Genomic DNA, 27,752 nt, shown 5'->3' with positions numbered 1-27,752 from the left:
AGATGATAATTTAGACCCTGCAGGATAAAAAAAAAAAAAAAAAAAAAAAAAAAAAAAAAAAAAAGCTCGATTTCTGCAGGATAGGGCATCAAAATTTTGTCAATATGGGTAAAATAAGAAAAATAGACTTGGAAGCTAATGGAAAAGAGGATTGTCCAGCCTGGGTGAAACTAGAACACATCAGGAAAATATATTCGCCTCTTATGGAAGTCCTATAGGAAATGAGTTTCCTGATTTTTATTCTTACAAAAGTTTCATTAATTTCCATTATATTTGTTATGTGACTCTCCTTTTTAATCAGTTTTCAGAGTATAAAGCCATATTTCTGCTGATATAAAATAATAACTTATTTGACATTTAGAACCTGGACAAATGAGTGTTTCAGTAGTATAGCTACAACAGACTTCTAGAACAGTAGGACAAATTAATCTTTACTCTGGTTACCTAAATCAGGTGATGTCACTCAAATTAAACTTTGGTTCAAAAAGAAGTTTGAGACATTGAGCATGAAAGAGTGTATGCCCTTTTCATGCTGTAACAAGGTTTCCCCCCTCGTTTTTACTGCTACATTAATGAAGCAGAAGCAGCAAAATGAAAAGTTCTACATATGCAATGTAAATCTGATAAATTTTCCCATATCTTTATATGCACTTGAACTTGAATTGTGTATGCTATTGCAGATTGCCTCCTTCCTTTAGGTGATTTATTTTTTTTTTATCAAGGGTTTTATAGTTAATCCTTGTTTATCAAAATAAAGCATCTTCGATCACACCTCATTTAGGCTTTCATCATTTGAGATACATCACTCATATTCTGAAATACAGAAAATCAGTATGTAATATGTGAAAGATTTGCTTGTGGTAAAAGGTCAAAGAAGATGATTTTTCTCCTAGCTATTGACATTAACACTTTGAGGTGAAATATTTTTCAAGGTATTTTGTGTCACACTTGCAGTCACATTCTGTGATATAATAATAAAGACCAAGATGATAATAATTTCATTCTGTCTATATCAGTGCTTAGGAATATTACAGATAAATCTTCCTTTGGCTGCTACAGGGTTGGTTAGCTGTGGTTACCAAACAATATGTTTTATTCTGCAAGTATTTTTCTATATCAATCTAAAATTATGATGTTGAAAGCATTTTTAAATTTAAAGTAGAAAGATAAAGATATAATGCTTTTTTTCCATTTGATAAGACTCAGCGCAGAAATATACAAGTTGCAGATTTTGCCCTAAGCAAAAAGTAATCTCACAGGTATTTTTAAATTTTCAAAATTTTTTTTTAGCTATGAGAAAACAGATGTCAAGCATTCACTGTGCTTGAGAAACTTTGGTTCTCTAAAGTATGCTGTGAGATTTGAGATATGTACTAATTGTGGAATAAATAATAAAAAAGTAATTGGAGTGTCGAGAACACCAGTCAGCTTCAAAAAGAACAGGATTTTAAGAAGTGCTGTTAGGTAAATGTAGTGGCAATGTATTCACATTTGTGTAGAGACAGGAATTCTGCAAAAAGTTTTGCTGTGTTCTGCAGAAAATAATCTGAAAAACCTCTCCCACAAACCTTATGGGTTTTAGTGGTCATTACTTTAGTTCATTCTTAGACTTGCATACATTTTACATACTGGAAATCAAAGTAAAGTAAATTAACTAAACCAGTTTGCTGGTTTTGTTGTTTTGTTTTGTGGTTTGGTTTTGGTTTTGTTTTTGTTTTTTTTTTTTTTTTTTAAAAAGCCTGCAGGAAACTGTACAGTGCAAGGGTTAATAAAACACTGTTAGTCTGACATTGGCCCTTAAAACCATAATACTGTGGCTGTTGGGCTGTTGGTCCTGTAACTATGAAAAAGCATGTGCATTTAAGAATTGACTTGATACTGTTTCCTTATTGAAAACTACTTAATGAAAAACTACTGATGAATATTCTGAGATTTCTACTATAATTTAATTTAATCTCTTAAAATGACATCTCTATAAAACAATTGATCTTTACAAACCATTCAAGGCAGTTGTCATAGATTCATAGAATAGTTTGGGTTGGAAGGGACCTTTAAAGGTCACCTTTAAACTGGAAGAGACTAAGCAAAGTTATTAAATCATGCAGAAAATGCTGCTTGAACTATGCATTTCTAAAATAAAAAGCATTATAATTACTCAGATATTTTGATACATGTATCATAAAAAAATGAACTTATTTTATTCTGCTTTATTTTGTAGATTTTTCTGAAAATGAAGTTGACAACTGAACTCATGGTGCTGGCTGCAGGTCATTACGTTGATTGAAATGAACTTTAGAAACCCATTTAGAATGTCTTGGCCAGAGAAGGTAAGAACTGAAGTGATTTTTTTAATCTGTAGCTGGTGCTAAAGTGAAAAGGCATGATGGGATAAGGGCCATAAACACTCCATAGAAGAGTGTTATAGTCTCACTCAGTAATGATTTACGAAGACTGACTTGTATAACCAAACCTATGGAGCATTTGGTCTTTGTTCAAGCAGCAGTAGTTCATACTTTAAACACTAGGTATGTGCAGACAGCCAGGCAAGGACTCAGCTGTAACACAGTGATTTTGTTTGTATTTATGACTTAAGCTGAGGGGAAAAACCTCTTTTTCCCTGGGGCTAAAATGGGACTTGAACCTGCGTCAGTGCAGTTTTATGGAAGGCAGCAAGCATTCACTGAAATAGCTAGCATTTTTTTAGACTGTTATGCAGATCATATAACATACATTATCATTTTCTATAAAATCATTATGCCTGCCTGGAGCCCATGAAATAGGCAAACCATTAAAATGCTCCTACCCTTAACCAGGTTGAACTTTTCGTGACAAATTTATTGTAACAGTCAATGAATGACTACATAACAGTTATCCTAACACATCACTTCTTTGGAATATAGAAAACAATTTTGAGAGAAAATGGTAGGCAGGCTACTGGAAGAGGTGGTTTAATGAAATATTATAAGCATAAGGTAACTTTTCAATAAATTGCTTAGTGTTGTTAGTGTATTTCTATAACAACATCAGAAATACCTATTTGGAACTATAAATTATTAAGTTATAATGACTTTAATTGAAAATGAAAGGAAAACCATATTACATCACGTTACGTTGCTGTAAACCTATTGCATTATACCTTTATATTTTATATCTCCATTTCAAAATAATAGTTAAAAATGGTTACTTAAATGATAGCAAAAGTTAGTCATTGTGATGTATGAAGTCAGACATAGCTTCAACCCTCCTAATTTTCTTATTGTAATCTTTACTCACACAACAAAAGATCCATGTTTTTACATGGACCTATGAATAGAGATGTTAGTAAAAAAGATAATTACACAATAAGAATATTATCAAGATCTCAAACAATATCACAGGACAAAAATATTTACTTTTCAACTTTAATACACAGCAATTTGGAGAGTTTTCTGTAAATGCAGATACCAGGTTAGGACCATGAAATAGGTATATATTGACATAGAAGAAAATCCATTTAAATGTAGGAAAGACTCTAATACGGAAACTCTGCAAATTGTACTCTCTGCTAGCAAATACTCAGTTCTGATATAAACTGAATGACAACTACTTTTAATGGTCTTAGAGGTCTGCTCATTTTACATAACACACATATAGGCAATGCAAACGTGAATTCCTGGTTGAATGCAGAAGCACAAAGATTAAATGCTCTGACTCTAGGAGGCACACATCAGCACAGATTAGACAGGGTATGGCAGGATGCATTTCAAGTGCTCCAGCCTCTCAGAGCAGTGAAAGAGTAGGCCAAAATTCAGTCCTGAAGACTGCTAGGAGATTGAATGCAAGAAGATTGTTTCTTATCTATAGACTGAGGTTCAATCTCATCTAACTTCAGATTTCTGCAATATAGATATCTGTATTTTAGCTAGATTTCTTTTGAACTTGCTGAAGAGAAATAGGCACTTCTAGGATGTGATTCATCAGACCAATTTTGTTTTTTTTTTTAGGAAAAGATTAGGTGACTTTATTGTACCATTCTGAGCTGGGTGAAATGACAGATTTTGTCCCCTAGAAAGTAAAGATATTTCAAGCTGTGTTCTGTGGGAATTTTTTTGATTAATAATTTGAGTTTAAGCAACCTATTGCTATCTCCCTGTTTGAACTAGGACTTTCGAAGTGGGCTAACAATTTGAATCTGTAATGGTAGGTTTTATGAATAACCCATATTTGAGAATCTTGTGGTTAAAATCTATGAATGTGAAATACTATTGCTTGCCATTATATAAAACTTCTCTCCTTCACTGAGAGACTATGAAATCTGATGAAAGAGTAAGAAGAACAGAAATTATGTTAAAGTTTAAGCCAAAAGATAATTACTTATTAGCAATTAAAGTAAAATCTAATTCAATTGATTTCCTGAAGTTTGTTGATCAGAAGTCTGTTACTACAATACCAAAGTGTTACTTCACATCTTATACTACTACTTTTTTTCCTCAGTGATGGTTATACAAGAGTTTTTATATTATCTCAGGCTTTTCTGTAAATAGATTTGATATCCAAAGTATTGTCATGTGTACTGGTTTTGGCTGGGATAGACTTAATTTTCTTCATAGTATCTCTCTTACGATGCTGTATTTTGGACTTGTGACCAAAACAGTGTTGATAACACAGGGATGTTTTAGCTGTTGCAGAGCAGTGCATACACAGCATCAAGGCCTTTTCCATTTGTCACACTGCCCCGCCAACGGTCTGGCTGGGGGGGGGGCACAAGAATTTGGGAGGAGACACAGCTGGGATGGGTGTCCCCAACTGACCAAAGAGATGTTCCACACCATATAATGTCATGCTCAGCAATAAAAAACAAAGAAGGGGGACTTCAGTGAGGTTAGTCATCTTTTGCTTGGGAACTGACTGGATGTTGGCATACTCATGGTAGGTGATGAGTGGTTGCCTTTATATCACTTGTTTTGTTTTCTTTCCTTTCTCTCTTCTTGCACTTCTCCTTCAGTTATTACACATTTTTTATCTTGGCCCACAAGTTTTCTTGCTTTTACTCTTTCATTCCTCTTCCCCCGTCCCACTCTGGCAGGGGGCATTGGGGGCAAGCGGGTGGCTGTTTGTTGCAGTTTAACATCTTTGTCAGTGACACGGACAGTGGGATCGAGCGCACCCTCAGCAAGTTCCCCGCTGACCCCGAGCTGTGTGGTGGGTGACACGCGGGAGGGCAGGGATGGCATCCAGACGGACCTGGGCAGGCTGGAGAGGGGGGCCCGGGCAAACCTCATGGGGTTCAACAAGGCCAAGGGCAAGGTCCTGCCCAGGGGTCGGGGCAATCCCCAGCACAAACCCCGGCTGGGCGAGGAGTGGCTGGAGAGCAGCCCCGAGGAGAGGGACTGGGGGGGTTGGTGGGGGGAAAACTGCCCGTGAGGCAGCCCCGTGCGCTCGCAGCCCAGAACCCACCCGTGCCCTGGGCTGCAGCCAGAGCAGGGGGGGCAGCAGGGCCAGGGGGGGATTCTCCCCCTCTGCTCCGCTCTGGGGAGACCCCCCTGCAGTGCCGGGGCCAGCTCGGGGGCCCCCAACAGCAGAAGGACACGGAGATGCTCGAGCGGGGCCAGAGGAGGCCACGGAGATGCTGGGGGGGCTGGAGCAGCTCCCCTGGGAGGCCGGGCTGAGAGAGTTGGGGGGGTTCAGCCTGGGGAAGAGAAGGGTCTGGGGAGACCTTGGAGCGGCCTCCCAGGGTTTAAAGGGGGGACATGAAAGGTGGGGAGGGACTCTGGGTCAGGGGGTGTGGGGATGGGATGAGGGGTAACAGTGTTAAACTGAAAGAGGGTGGTTTTAGTTTAGATAGAAGGAAGAAATTCTTCCCTGTGCAGGGGGTGAGGCGCTGGCCCAGGGTGCCCAGAGCAGCTGTGGCTGCCCCCTCCCTGGAAGGGTTCAAGGCCAGGTTGGACGGGGCTGGGAGCCCCCTGGGCTGGGGGAAGGGGGCCCTGCCCGGGGCAGGGGGGTGGGACTGGATGGGCTTTAAGGTCCCTTCCAGCCCAAACCAGTCTGTGATTCTGTGAATACCTGGGTACATTTTGTGAACTTAAATACATTACATCAAATTAAATAAAAAGGCTTAGTAGTGCTGAAAGTTAATCCATTTTGTTCTGTTGTGCTTTGGCAGTGGCAACTCATGCACACTTGTGCAGCTCTGTAGCTTCCTTGCAGGTTCCTGGTTCTGTATGCCAGAGACATGGACCAAAGGGAAGCCGACTCAGTGAAGAGCATCAGGGGATGCCCGTGTGTCTTTTCACAGCTGCAGCTTGGCACAGTATCCCCTTCTCTGACTCCAGGCCCACTGGGCTGGGGAAGAGGGAGCATTACTTCATGCAGCTGCACGGCTGTGTTATTCCTATTGAGTCTGTATCCATTCCTGCAGTGGAGAAGCCATTGAAATTTTACAGAATATCTACCTAAATCCCCTAGTCTGCTATTGTGAATATCAGCTTTTATCCTTATTTTTGTTCATACTCAGCTCTTACCCCACCTTCGTTTATGTGCTATCTCACTGGGTATATTTGTCTATTTCAACCATGGCTCAAGGCCAGAACTGAGTCTTACTTTTGCTTCTCTGCAGTATGTCATATAACTATATGCTATATTGATGAATATATACACCAACTCAATTGTGTTTATCATTTATCTTTTCCTAACCAGGATAACACTGTGATCTCCTTATAATTTTTCTGTTTCTGAGCTCAATATATTAGGAAAGAATGACCAAATGCTAATGTCTATGACACACTAATTTCTGGTTATTACTGGAGGCGTGAGAGCTAGAGAGATGTTTCCTGTTGAGCAGACATGAGAGTTGAGAGGAGTTTAATTAAGCAGCATGGAGAAACTGCAGGATGAGGAAATATATCTTGTGGCAGATAGAAAGTGAGCAAGATCAATTTGTTTGTACTGGCAGTATCACCCACAGAGTATCGTTGCTAACAGGGGAAAGGGCCACACTCGTACTGAGAAGATCCATAAGTGGAGAGAGCAAGAGGACATGTATAACAGAGAAAAATGTTCACTTAAGACTGAGATGTTTCTGTGATCTTCAACAAAATCTCAAGACCTTCTGAGATTTTTATATTGCTGATGATGATTCTAGGTTTGTTAAAAAAATCTGTAGAAGCAAAGAAACTCTGGTAATGTAATATCTTCTTTATATGAAAATATGTAGAATATATAGAATAAAATATATAGAGTCATAAAATTCAGCTGCTTAAGTACTTTTTTCCATAAAAGACATAGTTCTGTTTTCTAGTATTATTTATTCTAGTACAATGTACTATGGAAACCTGCACCCAGTGCAAAATTGCACTGGTTTTTTTTTCAGTTTCTGGTAGCTCTTTAGCAGACCATCTATTTACTCTCTAGCATTAATATTAAAGATCTGAAACGCATTAAGCCATTTATATAGGTATTTTTAATTAGGTAGCCAATTGGTTAAAAACTGACCAAAGGAGGCTTTTATTTGGGTTGATCCATTCTTCATTCCCTGTCTAGTAGCTAACCCCTATGATTTATATAATCTGAGACTCATTTATTTTGAGGAAAGGGAAGAAAATCCTGAACGTTTTCAGCAGTGAAACAAGCCAGTTCCTGACAGCCAGTAGATGTCATTCTGTCTCTATTTTAATGTCAGTTCCTACTGTTCTCATATTTTTCCAAGTCACAAATTGCAGGTGGGAATGGGGGAAACATTTATGTTTCACTTTCTTCTGATTAATGCACAAGTTTATATCTTTCTTTTCAGTAATATAAGGTGTCAGAGTGTGAAATTGGAACTTTTTGATGCAACTGAAGCTGATAAGCTATTGTCGTTCAGTCACTCATCCATTAGTACGATTTTATTTATTTGTTTGTATAAGAGATTTGCAAGCTTTGCACTGTGAATGGTTTTCTGTTCTTTCTTTTTTCTTTACAATTTCCTTTTTCTTCCTGAGCAGCTTTCCTTGATGCTGTTCCTGTAGTTCTTTTCCTGCCACTTCTCAAGATGTCAAGGCCACATACAAGAAGAGGGTTGTAAGCCTGGGGGGACACATGGACTGCTGCCCAGAATCACACAAGAGAATGGTCTGACACTACATGGAAAGAGAGGTTTGATATTTGTTTTCTGAATAACCATATTGATAACTAGAACTCAAACACAGAGCCCTGCTGACAAATGTAGCAAATAAAAGGAATTTAATGTACAATAAGGATTTTACAGTCTTGCTAAGATAAGGAATTTGAAATTACTAATTTCATTTCTGTCTACAAATATACAGTGACTGTCTTGAGGTTAGTGCGGGCAGAGAGGCAAAACACTGAGACTATGAGGAGGGTGAATTGCACTACCATTTTAATGCTCACAACAGCACGTTCTCGTGAAAGTAGGAGGAAACCAGACAGGCAATTAATTCTATGGCTGGAGTAGTCCAGGTGCCAGGACTATCAAGCTGATAGCTTTAAAAATACTGAACTGTTATTTTTGCTCTTCGGTAGCCATCGTTTCATCTGGTCCTGCTCTGTCATACAGGGACCCCTCGTGTTTTGTTAGCCACTGAACTGAGGCAGATGTTCTCCAAAGTGCATTAACTATGCTTCAGCTCAGAACTCACAGCCCATGGTCCTTGAGGAGCAGTGAGCCTAACCCTTGCTGTGTCAGAGTGAAGATAGCCGATTTTCTGCAGAATGAATAACGAGCATATGAACAGATGAAAGTCAGGCCTAACAAGTGAACTTAAAAATGGGGGAATCTTACCTGACTTTACCAAAGTAAGGTTTTAAATGAGGGTGGAAGAATACAGGAACTATAAAATCCTCACAATGATATATTATTTAAAGCCTTTCTGACTCACCTCTTCCCAAAGGGCTTACAATATACAGTACCTTTGAACCCAGAATGCTGGGCGAAATGGCAGTCTTAGTATCTTGGCTTGGGTATTACCAATGCTATTGTGGTTTGTCTCCTGGCAGTCATTGAAGGGTAATCAGGTGAGTGGTGGTGGCATGAATTAATCTTCTGGTGCTCAGGAGGAGTCCAATGCTGTGTTTGTTCTGGGTAAGATATGCAGGGAACAACAGTTACAAACTACTGGTCTGGGTCTGGCTGTTCCTATTGCATGCAAGGGTCTGTGGCAGCCCATGATAGTTTCCCACACATGTTATTACCACACTCCTATCACACCCGTACCACACCCTTACTGGAAATGATTTGACACAGCAGAGTTGCATTTCCTCTGGATCTTGGAGTTGTGATCTTAGATAATTTTTCATCATTGTGAACTACATCTTGATCAAATCAGCAATGAAAGCTAATGGGAATAGGGATACAGGATGCAGTAAACCACAAGTGTTCATGTTACTATGTGTCTTATTAGCATATTAATTATATTAATGCCAAAAAATCACAGTAAATGCTATTGCAATCACAGAAGGAAAACCAGTAACAAATCCCATGGCCAGCAAGCAATACAAAAATAATGAAAAGAATGACTGATAATTTTTTTACAGGTACTGACCAGCAAAATGTCTGTCTACCGAAGAATATCACAATCTTGGTTCTGTTTGCATAGCTGAGAAAATCAGTTATATAAGCAAACAAAGTAAACACTACTCACTTCTGCTTGTCTAAAGAGGAACAAACAAATGAAGGAGCTAAGTGTGATGGGGAAGTTAAAGTGAACTGAAGAAAATAAAGATACTATGAATAGAAGGAATCAATTGCTAGTCAGTTCATCTTGTACAGCTACAAGGAAGAGCATAGACACACATTGTCACAACCTGACAAGGAAATAAGAAAAAGGCTCAAGAAATAGGGGCTGTGTCAGTGGGTCTAAAGGACCAAAGTTGTTAAAGCTCAGTTGGTTGGACAGAGGGCAAAGCTCTTGTTTTTGAGTACACATCTGTATACCTTTTGCTGAATTCTATGTGTTTTTACTCGCAGCACCAAAAATAATGAAATTGCATTTAACCTTTTAAGCTGTGACTCACTTCACTAAAGGGTCATTGCCCAGACAGTCTGAATGTGCTCAGCAGACAGAGAATACCAAAAGGGTATAGAAATGTACATCACGTCTGTGTCGTGACAAAGGAAAACGTAAAGAGCTCAGCTTCTCAGGGGGGATGCTAGTAGCGATCATTTCAATCTATGCCGAAAGAACATTATTCAAAAATCATACTAGGATGTGATTTGTGACTGACAAAATTTTTAGTACTGAGTCTACTTATCTGCTGGAATGTACTGTATCCTATTGCTGCATGTGTTTAAAAAAAGGCTGAACGAGGAAAAGGTTGAGATGATCAAGGAAAGGTCTGCAAAGCAAAGAAGGGGAGCCTCTAATAATTTCCTAATTCTTCCTCTTGTCGCCCACATGAATCATAGCATGCAACACTGAGTTTGTGTTCAGACTCAGGGATAAAGGAAGGGAAGACCTGCAGGTATTTTTGCTTTAATCTGTCACCTAACCCCATTAAAAAGGCAGGATAAATTGGATTCACAGAAATTGGCAGTCTGACTGTGATGGTATCAGAGCAGCCTTTAGTGAAAAATATAAGAACCTAGGTGCTTAGAGACGATGACTGTTCAGCTGCTTTTTCGCAAAATTGTGAACCTGGCAGGACAGCAGGCCCCACCTTCTTCACGTTGCACCTCCTGCATTCCTCCTTTCCTGTAAAGACCATCAGGACATCAGTGTTAAAGATGTGTCTGCTCCACATACCTGTGGGTCAGCTGAATCTTAAATGCTTAAAAGGGAAGAAAATACACCTGTAGCAGGCTTCCTCAGAAAGCTGTTTTCCTGCAGAATCTGCTGCACAGGGATTTTCTTCTACTTTTGAGGAGGGGCTGCAGGGTTAGGAAGTGGCTGGCTAGAGGGGCTTTCTCTCTGTTGTGGAGACTCTCAAATTAAACAGAACATAACTAAAATAAAGTTTATTTTAGGTACAATCAATTGGCACTCCAGCAATTAATAAATGACAGATCCAAATGTTCATGAGGGAAAAAGCTATTACTGCACTATCATTTCAATAAACTCCTAGGATTTAACAATAATCCAAAATTCCCAGTCACTCACCTAAAAAGTGAGGGCTCTCAACCTCAAGGAGTTTCCTTGGGCAGTGTCCCAACCCAAGGGGAGAGTCCTCAGCTGCAGCTGTGCTGCTCCAGAGGGGGTGGGTCAGAATGACTCCCCCAGGGGACTCCATTTATACCCCATCTGAGTCTGCTCTGTGGTCAGTATCATCAGATCCCGCTGGCCGAGGGCGCCCCTTACACTAAAAACCTGAGAACAAGAGGGTGAAAACAGAATGCGCAGCCACTGTGTCTCAACAGCCAGTAAGCCCTGTCTTCATCGGGGTGGGTGCGCCTGCCACACTCAGTTTGAGTTTTCAGTGAACTGACACCAGGGTGGACTTCGCCGGTTTTCAGATACACCTCATCTCCTCTCTTCTGAACATGTGGGAGACCATGCGATGTTTCTAGATGATAACAAGTTATTAATGCATCACACTATGTATTTCAATAATTATGTCTTAGGGTTCTGCTAAAGGGAAAAATTGAGCTAGCACCTTCATTTGTGCTGTGAATATGATCCATCTTTTCTCTGTGTCCAGGGCTCTTACTGCAATAATTAGTTCATATAAACTATTTGCAAATTTGAAACTATGAGGAAACATATGTCATCTTCTGTGGACACAGCTTTTACAAATAGATGACTGTCTTTCTGTGCACTATAGTGCACAGATATCTTAAAGTTGCATATGCTTTGTGGTTTGTAGGTCCTACTCCTTCAAAGCTGGTGCTTTCTGAAAGCACAGAGAATTAACCTTATCTCATCTCTCTTCCTTTCTTTCTGACTGTAGTGTAGGCTGGTTGCAATCTTTATATAAAATGCCTTGACACAGGAATTTCATTATTTTATGTATATCACAAAATCCAAGCAGGCCTTCCATTCATCACTCTCTCCCCCTTTCCACTTCCCTCTTTTTTTAATAGAACTGATGTGATTAGACTTCTGTTATGGAAAAATTAAGGTCATCAGCTGAATCATCATTACATTAGATGAAGATCTTGTTCATTTTAAAGTGCTTGTTTTCAGTTCAACATAGATGTGACGTTTTACTTCTTCACATGGAAATACTTATTGCAAATCAATAAACCTGAATCACTATTTTATGTGTCCAGTTGTGACACAGTAGATTGCTATGAGGGACAGATTCTGCATTCCGGTTCATGCAATGAAAGTCAAAACCAGGCATTGCATGTTAAATACCACTGGTTTTGGTTATTTGTTTGTTTGTTTTGAGTTTCCATTCAAAGATGATGTATTTGGAATAAGTCGTCTTTTCTGAAAACATTACTTGTCACGCTGCCTAGCTTCACGTGGTCTTATATAACTCTTTACCAAATGCAAATAACCAAATAAATGGGATCTACTCACATTTTACTGTTTTACTACTTACTTTATTATTTCTTTGCAGTCAAGGAAATTTTGTATGTTTCTCTGTGTTGTTTTTTAGCTTTTTATGATACACTAGAATTATAATTTCAATAGGCAAAAAAAATATTATTTTCGAGGTAAATAACTTACCATTATTTTCAGTGGAGTTTAAATGGTGTGAAATAAATAATTCTGGAATACTCCTAAAATTGTGGTACTTCATTTTTTGGGAAAATATTAAGTATAAACATTTGAGGGTCTGGTTTTGTTTGTTTCTTAAATAATTTTAAAGCTTACTGGCAATCTGTTAGTTATATCATGCAGGATTTGTACCTAAAATGTCAGTTGAAATAAATAGGTTTTGTTTTGCTCATTTATTTTATGAGTAGAAATAAAGTAGCTTTCTGAGGTTCTTTCATTTTTTTAGCTATGTTTTTTGTTATGTATAAGTAACCAGAAGAAATTACATCATTTACATGCTCAGTTTAAAAAAAAAGAAGAAAAAAATATTTTAAAGTTAGCTGTCTTCTGGTCTTGGTCACAGGCTAGTTGTGTATATAAGAACAATCTGTATATGATAAAATAACTGTAAAGGACCAGTAGCTGTTCAGAATGACTGTGCTTGGAGTAAGCAACAGAAAGGTCACACTTGAGATAGTAAATATTCATGTAATTAGGTTATATGTAGCCACACAGAATACAATAGCACCAATCACCATAAGTGATTGGAGTGTTTTCATCAAATTCAGTGGTGAATGCGAGACGAAGTATATTGCCAAGTGGAATGAGTTCTTCGAATACCGCATGGTAGCTTTTAAGAGTGGCTGTTCAAGTTGTTGGGATCATTTAAATCTGTTTGCCAAAATCTCACTTTCCTCTTCTGAATAGTGCAGGACTCCTTGGAAAAGCATGGGTAAAGTTGGTGTCATTCATCAGCTTTTTACATCCTTTTGGTATTAGAAAAGATATTTGTACAGGGCACAATACAATAGAGCACTAATCTTCTTTTATAATTTTCATTATAGAAACAAGTCAGATAAGTTAGTCACAGCTTTTCCCTGTGCACACAGTGATGCTACCATTCTTCTCTTTCTTCCTCCCCTTTCTTCCTTTTTTGTAAAGGTTAAAGGCATCACTGGTAGTAGCTTGCCTGAGTTCCATTTTAAATGATTCCTTTCTGCTTCTTAAATTCCTTCCGAAATTTCAGCAGGCGTCATCACTCATCTTCATCTCTAGTCCTAAACCATTGCGTCATGTTTAACAGTGCTCAGCAACATCTGTCCAAAAGATCTCTGGTTTGTAGTGATGCTGGTTTCTAATGTATAGGTTACAAAAGACAATATTATCATTCACCACATGTATTCATTTATCTTACGCTGCATTACAGTAGTTTAAGCTGCAAGCTTAGCTCTTGCAGGCAAGATACCATGCAGGGAGATGGACAGTCCCATGGGGCTCTCCCTACATTTATGTTGTCTGAGGAAAAGCCTGATGTTCAGGACTCAGAGTGACAGGAAGTTTTGCCTGAAACAGCTAATTTGCTTATCAGCTTGCAATGCAAAATTGCAAGTATTTTATAGAAGAAAAAATCCTGAGCAAGGGGATTTGGTAGACGTGTTCAAACATGCCTAAAAATACAGCAGAGATGAAATACTTTGCATAAATATACAGCTGTTCCTCCTTGGGATGAAAAGAGGAGTGTTCTATCCAAGGCAGTCTGCTGCAAGTGGACATTACTGCAGGAGTTGTTAGATTATTGTCTGTGTTATGGCTGTGTTAAACTCGGCACTAATGCGTAAAAGAACACCTGAAAATCTGGGACCTGGATTTTATTATCCCTCTTGGTACATTTTTCTAGACAGTAACGTTGCATTATGAGAGGCTGTGTGTGAGGTATGTTAGTTACCTCTCTGCAGTCAGGAATCAGACTACTGGCAGAAGGAATCGGGCCCTCGGCACCGCACCGCACATACTGCATACATTGCCCTGTCATCTAGAAGCAGTGTAGCTGTGGCCGTCAAAGGCTGCTTGCAGTGCTCTCACAGATAAAATGTCCACCGCAATCAGGAGGACACAAAGGAAGTTTAGGTCTTGTGTTTCAAAGACACCATGCCTGAGATTTGACACTCTGCTCACAAAACACAAGAGGATGATGGCTGTGATCCAAGTAGGAGAGTGAAGGAGTTGGTAACAGGAGGTTTGAAGAGAGGAGATATGTGACTGGTTGTGATTGCCTTCAGCATATATGGCATTTATAAAAGCCGTGAAAAACAAATGTTTTGGTATATTGAACATAACTAAATTCTAAAAGTTTCTCATCAGAGACAATGAAAAATGTTAAATGAGAGAAATTTTTCATGTTCACCTATCTAGAGACAGTAATACCTTTCGATTTAATCTTGTTCTACAATGTGGGAATATGAAGAAATTCTAGTTTCTGCTTCAAGGTGACAGACTGTTGGATGAAATCTTGAACTATTTTTGTAGAGAAATTTCCATCTCTAACGATGTTGATTTCCAATTAGAATCAGATTATAGCTTCTTTCATTGTTTTCTGCTCTCAGAGGTGTGAATTAATTTAAAATCTCTAGTTATTATTTCTTCTCGTCTAATACTTGTTTATTTACTTAAAACCAAAGCAGAATGAGAAACCATGCAATACCTCAGCATACATAATTAATTCAAAGACTATGTGCTCCTGCTTGGCTAAAACTAGTAAAGCACAGAATATACTAAGAAAAGATGTATTTCTATGTTGTTCTCATGCTGAATTTTCATTAAGATTTCATAAAAAATCCATTAGAATCCCCCTGTCTCATCCTCAATAACTGCAACAAGGGCTTTTTTTTCAGGGGCTCAGAAAGTCTTGTGTTCGTTAAGGAGATGAAATTCAACCTCCTAAGAGCTTGCAAGGACATTTATTCTTTTTTTCTCCTTGAATGACCTGATCAGCTAGTTTTGTTATATTTTAGTTTACTTTGACTAAATTTCTATCTTGTTTACAATTATATGTGTAATTATTATTTTTTAGATTATCTTGAAAATGAGGAAACAGGTTCTTGGGCAGGGAATTTGATTTTAAGATGGAAGTTTAACCATCAATTGTTATTTAATGTTTGTTTGTTTGTTTTTTTTTTTTTTGCTTATAGAATCTGGTTCATAGAGAAAAGGATAAAACTGAGTGTTTGGGAATGTTTCTTATATGGCAATGTTTACACTACTATATGGAATTAGAAAACCTAGCAGGATATGTGAGAGTACCATAAAATTTGGCTAGATGATGATGAATAAATCATAAATAATAAAGGTGTATTATATATAGGGCATTTCCATCTCTACAACAGGTATGTAATAAATGTCTTTGGAAAGTTAGAAAAAAGTAGATGTATTTAAGAACAGAAATAGGGCGTGGTTAAGATCTCAAGTTCTTCATCATGTCTGTTTTATAGTATCTCAAGGTTCACGTCTCTAACTGGAGAACAAAGAATGAGGAGTTTGGGCCTATAATCCAACAGCTAAAAAAGTGGCTGAAATTAAGAGTTATTGATCATCTGCTGGGCTTTTTTTGAAGCTATATTGTCTATGTCAGTTTGCAGATTGGTCAGATGTATCTAATTTATCTCAGTTTTCTACCAAGCTGTCATGATGTCTCTACAGTAGTTTAAAATTCACACAAGTGGATGAAAGAAGTGCATAATTAAACAGGAATTTGAGTTGTTAAGAAAGGAAAGTGTTGTTGGACACAATAAGATGATGTCAGATGTAAAAAAGAGGTTATTTGTCCATGTATAATGAAATCTTTTAGCACTATTTCAGAGTATGTAAATTAGATATTTGTGGACATAGCTTTATGGACATTTCTTTCAGAAGAAATTAAATATTTATCATCTCCCATTTTAATGCATTGTCTCTTTTCAGAAGAAAACATGAAGGATGCAAACAGATTTACAAAGATGAAAAAATATTTTAATTCTCCTACAAGAAGAGAAGATAATTAATGTTTCCCACATCTTCAAATGAGAAATTTTTTTAAAGACATCTTGTTACTTTTATATTCTTAATTTGTTCTTTCTAGTCACTAACAACTGTATTAGCCACTATTACCAACTGAGATTGCCATTCTCTACTCAGTTTAAAACCTTTGCCTATATTAGAAAAATAAGATATGTCCTGTCTCTCCAAAAACACTTGGACTGATTTTTTGTTTGCCATTCAAAGCCAAATTCATGTGGCCAGTAATTTTATTTTGTAATAAACAGAAGGAGAAACTTCCATAAGAGAAATGGAAATATCTCATGGACTCACTGAACACAGATCTGGAATATTATTTACCTGATTCCTAAGGGATTACATCAGAAAAATCTCTCTGACATGCTTCCATTTGCTTGCCTGTCTATATCTAGGAAGATGTAGGCACCCTTCCCAGAAAGTCATGTCTAGCCATTGGAGCACTCAGAAGAGAGTGAACACAGTTTTTGTTAATGGACAATTTGCACATTATTAATGTTATCTCCCACTCCCAGCAGCTGAATGAAAATCTCTTTCCTTTCTCTCTTATTCCCCTATTGTAGATTTACCCAACTGATTACTCACTTGTGGTTGTATCACTCTCTTGAAGACTGGAGCACTGAACATAGATGTCTAAAGTATTTTTTGAATAAAAGATCTTTCTAGGAGAAAAATTCAGGAGACAAATGGTGTCGAAAGCATCTTGTTTTTCCTGGGCTGGGTTTAAGGCTTATATTTTGGGAGAGGATAATTATTTAATGAGATCTGCAGAGGGTTGTTTAGCTCAGACACAGGACACCAGCTAATACCAGGAATAATTAAAGAATATTCTCTTGTAGGTGTTCAGTTACCCAGTCTTTACGGATGTTTATTTAAATAGATGTGTGTTTTGTTGAACACTGTTACAGCTTCTGCTTTCTGATAATGGTGGTGTGCTAATGGAAGCTAGCTGCAGTGAAGTGTTGTGGAGGAAGGAAAGGTAGTGGAGAAGATACGCTTCAACATGTAGGTAATTTTTACTGTGTGTAGCAAGTGTGCTTGAGTCCGGAAGGCAAAAAAAAGAAAAAATCCCCCAAACTTTTCAGTTTACAAGCATAGCTTCAAGGGACACATGAGAAAGACACCTCCTGTTTCCCATAAAGGTTCTAAAAACAATTCTTGGGGTTTTGAAGTCTCTGAGCTGTGATGAAGTCAAACCCCAATGCTTTTAGTGCAGAAGAGGTAAACAATATTGGGGCAGATATTAATATCCTGTGACTACAATGCTAAATGGGTTACGTGTTTGGCATGTTTAGATATGGCAGACATTTAAGAAATAAGCACTGCCAAGGTCTAATTATTGCAAAATAATTACAGCTGTTGAAGTTGAAGCTCAGGAAATGTGAAGTGTATTCAAGAACTGCAATTCCCTGGAGAAGTGATTAACTCAAAATCACCATGCTTATAGTTCTGCTTGGAGGGTTTTTTGTGTAAGAAAAGAAGACAGGATTGACAGATAAACACTGGTTGCATGTGAGTTGCAAATTGTCACAGGTTGATTCACCTGAGTAGAAAACTGACCAAGCAGTCAAGGATAGGGTCTTGTTGTCTAGAAAATTACAAGAAATATTGGCTGCTTACCTGGAAAATGGGATAGGATACAGTACTCTGCAGTGCTGTATACAGAAATGTATATCAGTGTGTTCACTCATTGGTTTATAAAACACAAGAGCTAAGACTTTTTATGCAAGACTGTGTTTCTGCCTGTATGAACTTGATATTGACCTCTATCACTTTGTGCATAATACTCCTGTGTAGATGCTTGTTATCCCTGTGTACTGGAGTTTGCAAGAACTCACCCTGGTTGGGTTTTTTCTGTGTTTGTTCTTTTTTGTTATTTGTTGTTAAAGTTGCAGTCTTTTAGCACCCTGTAAAAGAATATTTAGGGTGAGGACAGTACAGAAGTATCATATTTAACCTGTCAAACTTACTTGTGCTCTTCGAACTAGTGACAAGAAGTTTCTGAGCTGCAGGCCTCTTTGCATGGGGAAGATATGGGGCACTGGAAGCTCATTTGAAATACTGATCAAAAAGCATTTGCATACTCATAAGTTACCCCAGCACAGTTATTAAGCATGGGCAGACTGTTACCCCAAATCTTTTACCTAGAGGAAGGAGATATTTGAAGCAAAACACATAACTAGTATTCCTTACAAGAGGAGAAAAAAGAAGCATCAGAGGAAGTTAGGGGGATTTCAAGAGACAGGGGAGTGGAATTCCAGTTTGGGTCATTGCACTGGGAGCTCCCTGAATTTTTTTTTCCTTGTTGCTAGCATTTTAAGTAGGTGTGATTTATTGTGAATTTAGAAAGCTTGAGGAAAACACTGCTACCTTCCTGGAAGAGAGACTATATGGTGGCTGAGGTGCAAGACAAGGTGTGGGAGCAGAATGGGTCCATGGTGGTTAGGCAAAAATAATGAGGAATGTGGCAGGAAAGGATGATTATCTCCCTTATGTATTAGCATTCTCAACTTTTCAAGATGTTGCCTATTGGCTAAACAAGACAATCTGTCAGCTCTCAAAGCTTATTAGAAAAAACATTCAGGGATTTTTTACTTGCTGCGTGGTACTAATGTGTTTCAGAGCTGTTAAATATGTTAATTATTAGTTGCACTAGGGCTCCTGGAGTAGTCTGTGCTTCCTAAAATGTGCCTAGGTGCAAGACAGTAAGTAAATACTTGTGCAAATCAAAAGACTTTGTAAATAAGGTGACTCAGGGTTAAATTCTACCTTAAGCTTTTTTTTTTTTCTGGGTGAATATTAGTGCAAAGCATACCATGTAGCTCCGTGCACTCAGAGTCAAACACTGTGCTATGATCTGCCAGATGCATGAAGTGAGAATATGTATGCACTTCATAAATTTTGAGAGTACAAATTATACAAAGTATGTGCATGAACGGGTTTAAATTTTTGCATATAAACCCATGCTGTGGTAAGCCTCTCCTCACATTCACCTTCTGTACATCTTCTCTGTTCTGAATAGTTAGAACCAGAAAACATAATAGTAAGGGGCATCTCTGGTGATTTAGCTGAATACAAAAAGGAAAACAAAGGAGGTTTGTGTTAAGACCAAGAGTTGAATCAAAGTTCACCTAGTCTTTTAGCTTTATCTTAAAGTAAGAATAAGACTAATCTCTGGAAATACCAGTTTGCTAACTCAAGTTCAGACTTCTTTTGAGTCTACAGAAACAGCATCTTACTCCCTGTGTTCAGAAAATTATAATAAATTTCTGTGAATATTCACTAAAATCTAGTCATTACCCAGTCTAAAAGGGCCACTTTGGACTGTCCAAACTCAATAAAAAATATATTAAACAAATTATCAATTGTAATCTGAATACACTGGGGAAAACTGGACTATCAGTCCTTTTTCTCAATTTTTTCCTTTCTTAATTCGGTAACAAAGGTCTGAACCCAGCAGCTGCAAGAGGTTTTCACTTGTATTGGCAGCATTATTTTTGCATGGAAGAGGTTGCTATCTTCTCTAGGGACTGGTTTTCATGGGATACTGTGTTTGCAATGCAGCAGGTGCATGTTAGATACTAAGACACCTAGCTTTCTATCTGTGACTCTGGAGGGAAACAAGGACTGAAAGAAGCTTCATGGATCATTAAGTCACATTGCTATTGCTGTTTCTTAAACTTCAGATCAAACTTTACATCAGTTAGGATTTTTATCTTGACTGCTTTACTTGGAAGACTATTCAGGAATGTCATTGTCCTGATGGCTAGAAACCTCCTTCTAATTTCCAGTCTCAGAGAATTCAGTTGATATGCATTTCTTCATCTACCTACTTTAACCTTTAGATTAAATTATTCTTTGAAGCCCCTGGTGTTTATTACCCTGAAGTGTATTTATAGAGAATAATCATATCCTCTGATGAGCTTTTCTACGTTTCTTCTCATGTAATAGTCTCTGTTCCTCTGACAGTAACTTTTTTTCTGTGTGTGTTTCAGTTTCACAACTTTTAAAAATATGAATAACCAAAGCCGTACTGAGCACTCCAGATATTTTGACAAAGATTAGTGTTTTCTGGTCTCTCCTGGAAATGTCTGGCTCAATTCTCTCCAGCTTCTCATTTACTTTTTTTTGCACTCGCACCACATTGGTGGCTCATCCCCTGACTGGTGACTGATATGCCTGGGCTTCTTTTCTCTGTGACATCTGCAATGGATGAGCTCATAGCTTGTAGCAAAATTTCCCGTTGTTAGTCCTCTAGTGAGTTGAAAGGTATCAAGAGCTGAATGTATAAAAGTTGTCTCTGTCATATTAGTGACCTAGATAATGTTCCTAATTTTGCTTGTAGGACCTTTGTAGAACTTCTGAGTCACTTTATTTGTAAATCTGGGGGAAAGAGAGGGATTATAGTTGACTGGTTTCTTAGCTAGGGATGAAGTTAGTAAATTCCATTGTAAAGCAGTAAACCAAAAACTCAGGACCTCCCAAGCTGCAGCATCATTAATGAGAATTACTGGAAGAAGTGTCACACTCCTCTATGCATCATAATTTGTATGAGGTGCATGGGTCTTAAAAAACGTAGAGGTACTAGAAAGGAGGAATTGAAGGTATATTAGGCCTCCCGCAGAGTGGCCACTTGGACTACCTCTGACAAACGTCTCTGAGCATCTTCTTCAAGGAAATTTTAGAGCTTTAATTACCACAGTTAATGAAGGTTTGACTGAGGACAAAATACTTTTCATTTTGTGTCTATCTTCCAATGAAACAGGTGAAGGTAGATAGAGATACTAGCTGCTGGGCACAGCCCTCCATTGTTTGATAAAGGACCCTTTGAACTTAAGTAGAAAGGAAGAAAAGCTGAACTGATGATTACTAATGAGTTTGGCCTATGCTCCTTTTGAATACTGGGAAACACAGCCACTGGAGTAGAAAAAAAGAGGCAGCTGGTGGGCAGAAAAAATTTATAATGGCAGTGAAAAAGAGAGATCTTTGAAAATGTCCTTCTACATTTAAGTTTTCAGGAATGTATCAGCAGGCGCTTGCCACACCAACGTCACCTTCGGCTGGGGCATCAGTGCAAATTCAGTCATGTTTCTACAAACTTCACCTAAGGCCTTTTTGAACTTTTTATTAGCTGAGAATTCCCTGTGCTGTGCTGCACTAATGACGATATCTGCCCTATAACTTACGAACACAAGGGACAACAGTGATTGAACACTGTTTAACTTACTATTGGTAGCTACCTTAATTCCCCAGAATATTATATCCTGCTACTTAGCAGGCATTTGTTCAGCACTCTATATTTAAAAGACCTTCAGGTTATAATTTCAGCCATGAAGTGCACAGCTGGGGGCAGCAGAGGCAGGGTGGGAAGTTATTGGCAACCAGAGTAAGATACAAGTGTTTATTGGTTTGTTTGGTTTTTATTAAAATATTCAAGGTCAGAACTATTTTATTGTTTTCAAAGAGTAACAGAGTATCTGAAGACTCTAAATTCTATAGGGAAGGAGATGCAGAAGATGAAGGGCAGGTACTTTCAAATACTGAACCTGGCAAGACTGTTGCAAATGATCCTGTAAAGTGTGATGTAAATGATAGGAAGAAGAAACATTTTGAAGGGTTATTGATTTTAATTCTCAGGCTCATCACTTTTTTAAAACTAAGATACAAAGGACATTCTTGAGCAGGGTGTATGTCCTTTTCCTGCAAATCTGAAATGTTGTATGTAGCATTCCAATGATGAAACTAGATAGCTGTGTTTTTATTGACATCTCCTGTCTATACAGAAATAAACAAATAGCCAACTCATTTTCTCTTAAGAATATCAAGAGCAGGCAAAAAGTTTTGTGACTAAGGAATTCTAACAATATTAAAATTACATTAAAGTTTGACTGGGTAAATATCTCAAAAAGCTTTATCTACCTTAAAGATAAGATTGTGTTCTTTGTCTTTGCTGTCATTTCTTCTTCATCCTGTCATTAATTACCTTCATAACTCTTCCTTTCATTGTTTTTCCAGCCAATTTAAAATCTCACTTTATAGATTTCAGAGACAGATGATTGCCCCTAATTTTGGTTTTGTGTTTTCAGAGGTTTTTCGGATGAACTCATAGACATACCTCACAAACATTGCATGATTTTAGAATAAGAATCCCTTTAGACAATCTCAATTTTTCTCATTCTTCCTCTCTCTATTTTTTTTTTTTCCTGTTTTATTATTTGTAAATTCGCTGGTAACTAGAAAAAGGAAGGAATCTGTAGGATCAAAGCAACAAGCAGTGCACCTGCCTATAGAATTACAGGACAGTTATTTTTGTTAGACAGAACATATTTATTGGGAATTGAAGTGCTCTGCATTAATAGACCTTGTGTTATTCAACAGCACTGCACAGCAGACAAGAGTTCTAGAATCTCAGTTTCCATATGAAAGACTCTATTAGATATAAACTTGAAAAGTTTACTAGGGGAACTGGTGCTAAGAGTGCATGGGGGCAGATTTCTCTTTCCCATCGCTATTTCCTTTCATCCAGTTGGGTCCCCCCTGGACCCATTTCTGTGAAACCTTGAGGGTGCAATAAAAGTGATGGGGCAGGCTGAAAGCACAGTACAAAATAAATTTTGATGTATGGTTCCACACTAAAATGCTGAAATGTTATAGGAGCCAAAGACACAGAAGGCAAGAAAAATAAACAAAAGAAGACAAAGTATTTATATCACAGTGAATGTAAATAAAAATCCCAAATACTTAAAGGCTGATTACTAAGTAGTTGCTTTAAATAAAAAAGGAATAAACTGGAGAAAAGGATCACACTTTAAAGAAATGATTGAGAGGATAGAAGAGGAGGACACCTACTTTAGATGACTGCGAAAGGAAAATAAAGTGAGAGAAGTTAATGGAACAAAAGTAAATAATTAATGTGTTGAATATGCAATTCCAAGCAATTAGTGAGAAGACATCAGGACATGTAAGGCAAGGGGGAAAAATAATGCGTAAGGAAGTCTGTAGGAAGGACAGATCACAATGGGGTTTAATTATTCTAATGTTGATTAGATAACTGGTTAAATAAGTATTTTGAAGGGAATATGTGTTTCTAGACAGGAAAGATATATTAGTAATCAGTATACTGTGGAAAAAGTAGATTTTATGGCTTGATTCTTCATGGATGTTAAGCATCTATCATACCTAATGCAGTGAGATGTGGAAATGCAAAATGCCTTTGAAATCCATGTGTGTATATGACACTTGAAAAACAGCCACAGGGAAGTTCCAGCTGAACAATTTTTAAAACAAGGAGGGGAACACAAGTACACTTGTAGATCAAGATAGGAAACAGGGAGAAAACCAATTTCATACAAAAAATACAGAAAATACACTTGCATAATTGGTTTGTATTGTCCATTCCTTGGAGACAGTAGTATTTATTACTGAATGTGTGTATTACTGTATACTATATGTATAAATAAAATACTGGATTTTACCTGTATGTAGTTTGGACAACTTCTGCTCCTTTTTCAAAGCCAAAACCAAACTGTGTGCCTTATGACTTCTCTAATTATTCCAAAGATACTCACTGGCCTAATAAAAGGATTCTGCTTTTACTCTACATTATTTAATATGATTATCTGTTTACATGTTTTTATGTATATATAATTATTTTGTTTTCTTAATAGTTTTTCCTGTATTCGTTGTCATAATTTTCTTAAGTGATATTCCTTGATACAAACCCACTTGCTGTATTCTCCAGAAGCTTCCAACAGGAATATAATTAGTGTCAATTCCTCTTCCTCATATCACAAAGTAGACATTATTATCATGTGGTTTCACTCTCCCAGTTGAAACCTAATTCCAATTTCTGACAGGGAGCTGGAGGGAGTTCCCGAATTACTTCATTACAAGTTTCCTAAAGCAGCCATTTGTTTCAGTACAAGTACCTCCAGAAGTGTGTCATGTAGTAAGAATTTTTATTTTAAATATATGATGCTCTAGAAACTATTAAGACACTATTAATAACAGGAAAACTTGCAGTTTGATTCCTTTCAATGGGATTAAATGTGAATTGTGTAAAATAAAATTTTAAAAGGCAATGAAACGAATCAATCCCGACATTTTAATAGTCATTAGAGAGGATATTATTTAATGTATTTTTAAGAGAATAGTATGAAAATTTATGTGCTGCTTAGGAGATTATAAACAGCAGCATAAAGATCTAGATTGGAAAGAGTTGTAACTGGTGATCTGGGGGGGATGAAAGTTTACTTAAGTTCCAATAGCTGATACTCAGCATGATAGATACAAAGATGGGAACAAATTATTTCTGGAGTATAGTCACTGTCCTCTCATCGGAATGAATTTTTTTCTGCGGTATCTCTTGAAGCTTAGAAATGTCTGTCTTGTTGAGCTTCATGTTATGTTTTTTTTTGTCTGACTTGAAGCAAAGCTTCTTAAACTTGTCCAAATCAAGTTGAGTAGTTCTCCCTTTTAGACTTGAATATCCTCTATTCCAAGTTGGTGTGATTCACAGGTTCTACAGGCAACTGACATCGCTCTTTAACCAGAAAACATCAAGGACAAAAACTTTGCTAAAGCCAGCACAACTCTGAATTGTTTTTTCTTAAGTGAAATGAACTTGTTCTTGTCCTAATGCAATCTTCACTGGCACTAGACCTAGCACACCCTGGCAAACTTCTAAGTGGCACTTTACCTTGTATCCGTCAGGACACAATGGTGCTTACAACTTTTTACACACATTCTAGAAACTTTTTCCCTTGTTTCTGCAGTGTAGCCATCTGTCAAGCAAATGAAGTTGCTGTTAAAAGTATAAAGTTTGAGAATAATCTTTCTATCACGTAGTTTACTTTGGTCAAGGTTAGCACAATTAAATGCTGGTTGCAACAAAACACATCAACAAAACCATTCTCTAGCTCTCTCTCATTAGCCTTCAGCATTTTACATTTAAAATGGCAACTCAAATTGGTATCAGCTGAGCCACTGAACTCTTTCTATTTTATATGGCTATTTTGGAATTGAACAACAGGTATGGGATTGTGGGTTTGGGAACACCCAAACAACAGAATTGCTTATTCCTGTGCTGAATTCCAAACAAAACCCTGGAGAAGTTCTTGGCAGTGTCGGTGGGGTTTTCCCTCCTCTGTGTGAAAGACTAACACAAGTAGTTGGGGAAGTCCAATTCTTTCAGTGCTGTGGGACAGATGCTAGTTTTGGACAACCTCCAAGGGATCGCTCTCTGGATTCACAGCAGCCAGTCTTGATTCAGAGAGTTGCAGCAGTGTATCAATTAATGCTTGCAGAGTTGCTCAAGAAAATCCTTCATACAAAATGGTCTTTTGATTATTAACTGAAAGGCTAATTTTTCTGTGTATAGTTATGTCAAATACATGTATTACTTAGGAATAATGCTAAGTACTCATTTGTTTTCCTTTCTAATTTTAATTATAGCATGTGCAGAATCTTATAATAAAAATGTCCACCTTAGAAATGCTTTTTTTTTCCCTTTCTCTGTTTTCAGTTCATAAGACCATAGGAAAACAGTAGACACTTCTAATGACCTGGGAGAGATCCTCATCTTCAGCAAAACCTCATAGCTCCCGTGAAATCAATAGACTTATGTGAGTTTACTCCGAGAATCCAGTTTCAAAAAATATTCTCAAAATTAGATTTTTTTGCTTTAAAAGAAAAAATGATGGTGCAGTATGCAGTTCTTGTCTTCTGAATTTTTGTTCATGCAGAATGTTAGGTCTTTTTATGTTTCTTCCTTTAGAAAAAAGCCATATCGGAAAATCCTTTGTGAAACTGAACAACTTATGGGTTTAGAGTTTTGATTCTTTTCACATACTCACCCATTAGAGTAAGTCTAGTAGATTTAAATTTGACTCTTGTTTTGGATCAAAACCAAGCTCCAGCTCTTAGTGAGGAACACATTGGCAGGCCAGCATTATGAAGCAGAGGTTCTCCATGATGTTGCTTGCTGTTTTCAATGCGCCATGGTTCTGGTCTCCCTCTCAATCCTTGCACCTGTGCTGGGTACTCTGGGGAAGAACAACTCATGGAGTCTTGGCTTCCTCTTGATGTGGGACCAGATTTGCAAGGTGCCCTCGACTCTGCCATCATTGCATATGCACTTACCAGATGAGAAGTTGCAGCAGCCTAAATATTAGGTTAAAGCCATTAGTAAAATTAGTCTGATTAGGCCAGGCATATAGCAGGTGATTTTATCTCCCCACAGTGTTCTGGAAGAACTGAGTCAAACCTCCAGGGCCTAATTCTCATTTGTACAAAGTATTGTATTGTATGTCAGGAACACCAGTTTTATCTGCCCAATTTTAAAAAATGATGACTTGACTTTTTCAGATAAAAGGTATTTTACAGTTTTTTGCGTGTTCTGAGAAATCCTCTCCAATTCTTTTTACCTTAATTTTTATTTTACTCTATTCTCTTAACAATGTCTTCCTCAAAACTCAGGCTTGTCTGCTGTGTATGTGGGGTCTCACTGGGGAGTTGGCATAATCCAGTCAGTCTGCTCTCTCATTTACAAGAACTTCCCTTCTTAAAATATGAATGCAGAAGACCTGTAACACTAAAACAGGTCTCAAAGATTAATTTTCTTTGGTGTTTTAATGACAATGCCATTTTCCATTACTTTTCTTAGTTTAGTACTTTGCCGAAATGTTTGTTGATCTTACTGATAGTTTCAGTATAACAGATTGTCAAACTTGTTGTAATAATTTAAAATTTTGTGTTAAATTTCTCCAGTTGCAATCTAATAGATTTCTTCTTGCCTCTTCACTTGTGTTCTTTCCTTTATTAATGGATTTTTTTCAATGTTTTGGGGAAGTTCATGTTTGCTGCTGCTTGTTTCTTTTCCACATACTTCCATATATCTTTCTTTATCTTGGTTTCTCTGACTAGAAGGCACCTCTGTATTTGTTAAGGCATTTGCTGAGTTTGTTGCTAAGACAGGGCTTTGACATTTTAATGCTACTTTCTTGTAGTGGATCTCTGTCTAGTGTCAGTTGAATGATCTCTTTTATTTTAAAATGGTTGATCTCTGATGTTGCACATGCCAATTCTGCTGGTATTTTTCTTGGTCTTATTTTTTAAAAAATGTGAATGTTAACATTTGGGTAGACATTTTGATAATGTCTACCAGTTTCTCCATTCCTTTAAAAGTTGCTGTAAATACACTTCTAATACATGTACAGTCTGTCTGGTTCTAGGGAACATTATTCAAATAATTTTCATTTAGTTTTGAGAATAGACCATGTTGGAAATATGCCACTATGCTTATATGAG

The 27,752-nt window shown here is 37.5% G+C and overlaps 1 long non-coding RNA gene across 1 annotated transcript in view; it reads left to right on the top strand.

Annotated features, from left to right (window-relative positions):
- The first annotated feature begins 2,224 nt into the window (after positions 1-2,224).
- Positions 2,225-27,752, top strand: part of LOC122153218 — a 33,879-nt gene continuing 8,351 nt past the window's right edge. Inside the window, exons 1-2 of the long non-coding RNA XR_006165083.1 lie at positions 2,225-2,327; positions 7,962-8,112. This is a non-coding gene — a long non-coding RNA (uncharacterized LOC122153218). The remainder of the gene's footprint in view (positions 2,328-7,961; positions 8,113-27,752) is intronic.

The sequence above is a fragment of the Tyto alba genome, unplaced genomic scaffold (assembly GCF_018691265.1).
Source record: "Tyto alba isolate M040663 unplaced genomic scaffold, T.alba_DEE_v4.0 Super-Scaffold_17, whole genome shotgun sequence".
Classification (NCBI taxonomy): Eukaryota; Metazoa; Chordata; class Aves; order Strigiformes; family Tytonidae; genus Tyto; species Tyto alba.
This window is presented reverse-complemented; position numbering and strand designations above follow the sequence as displayed.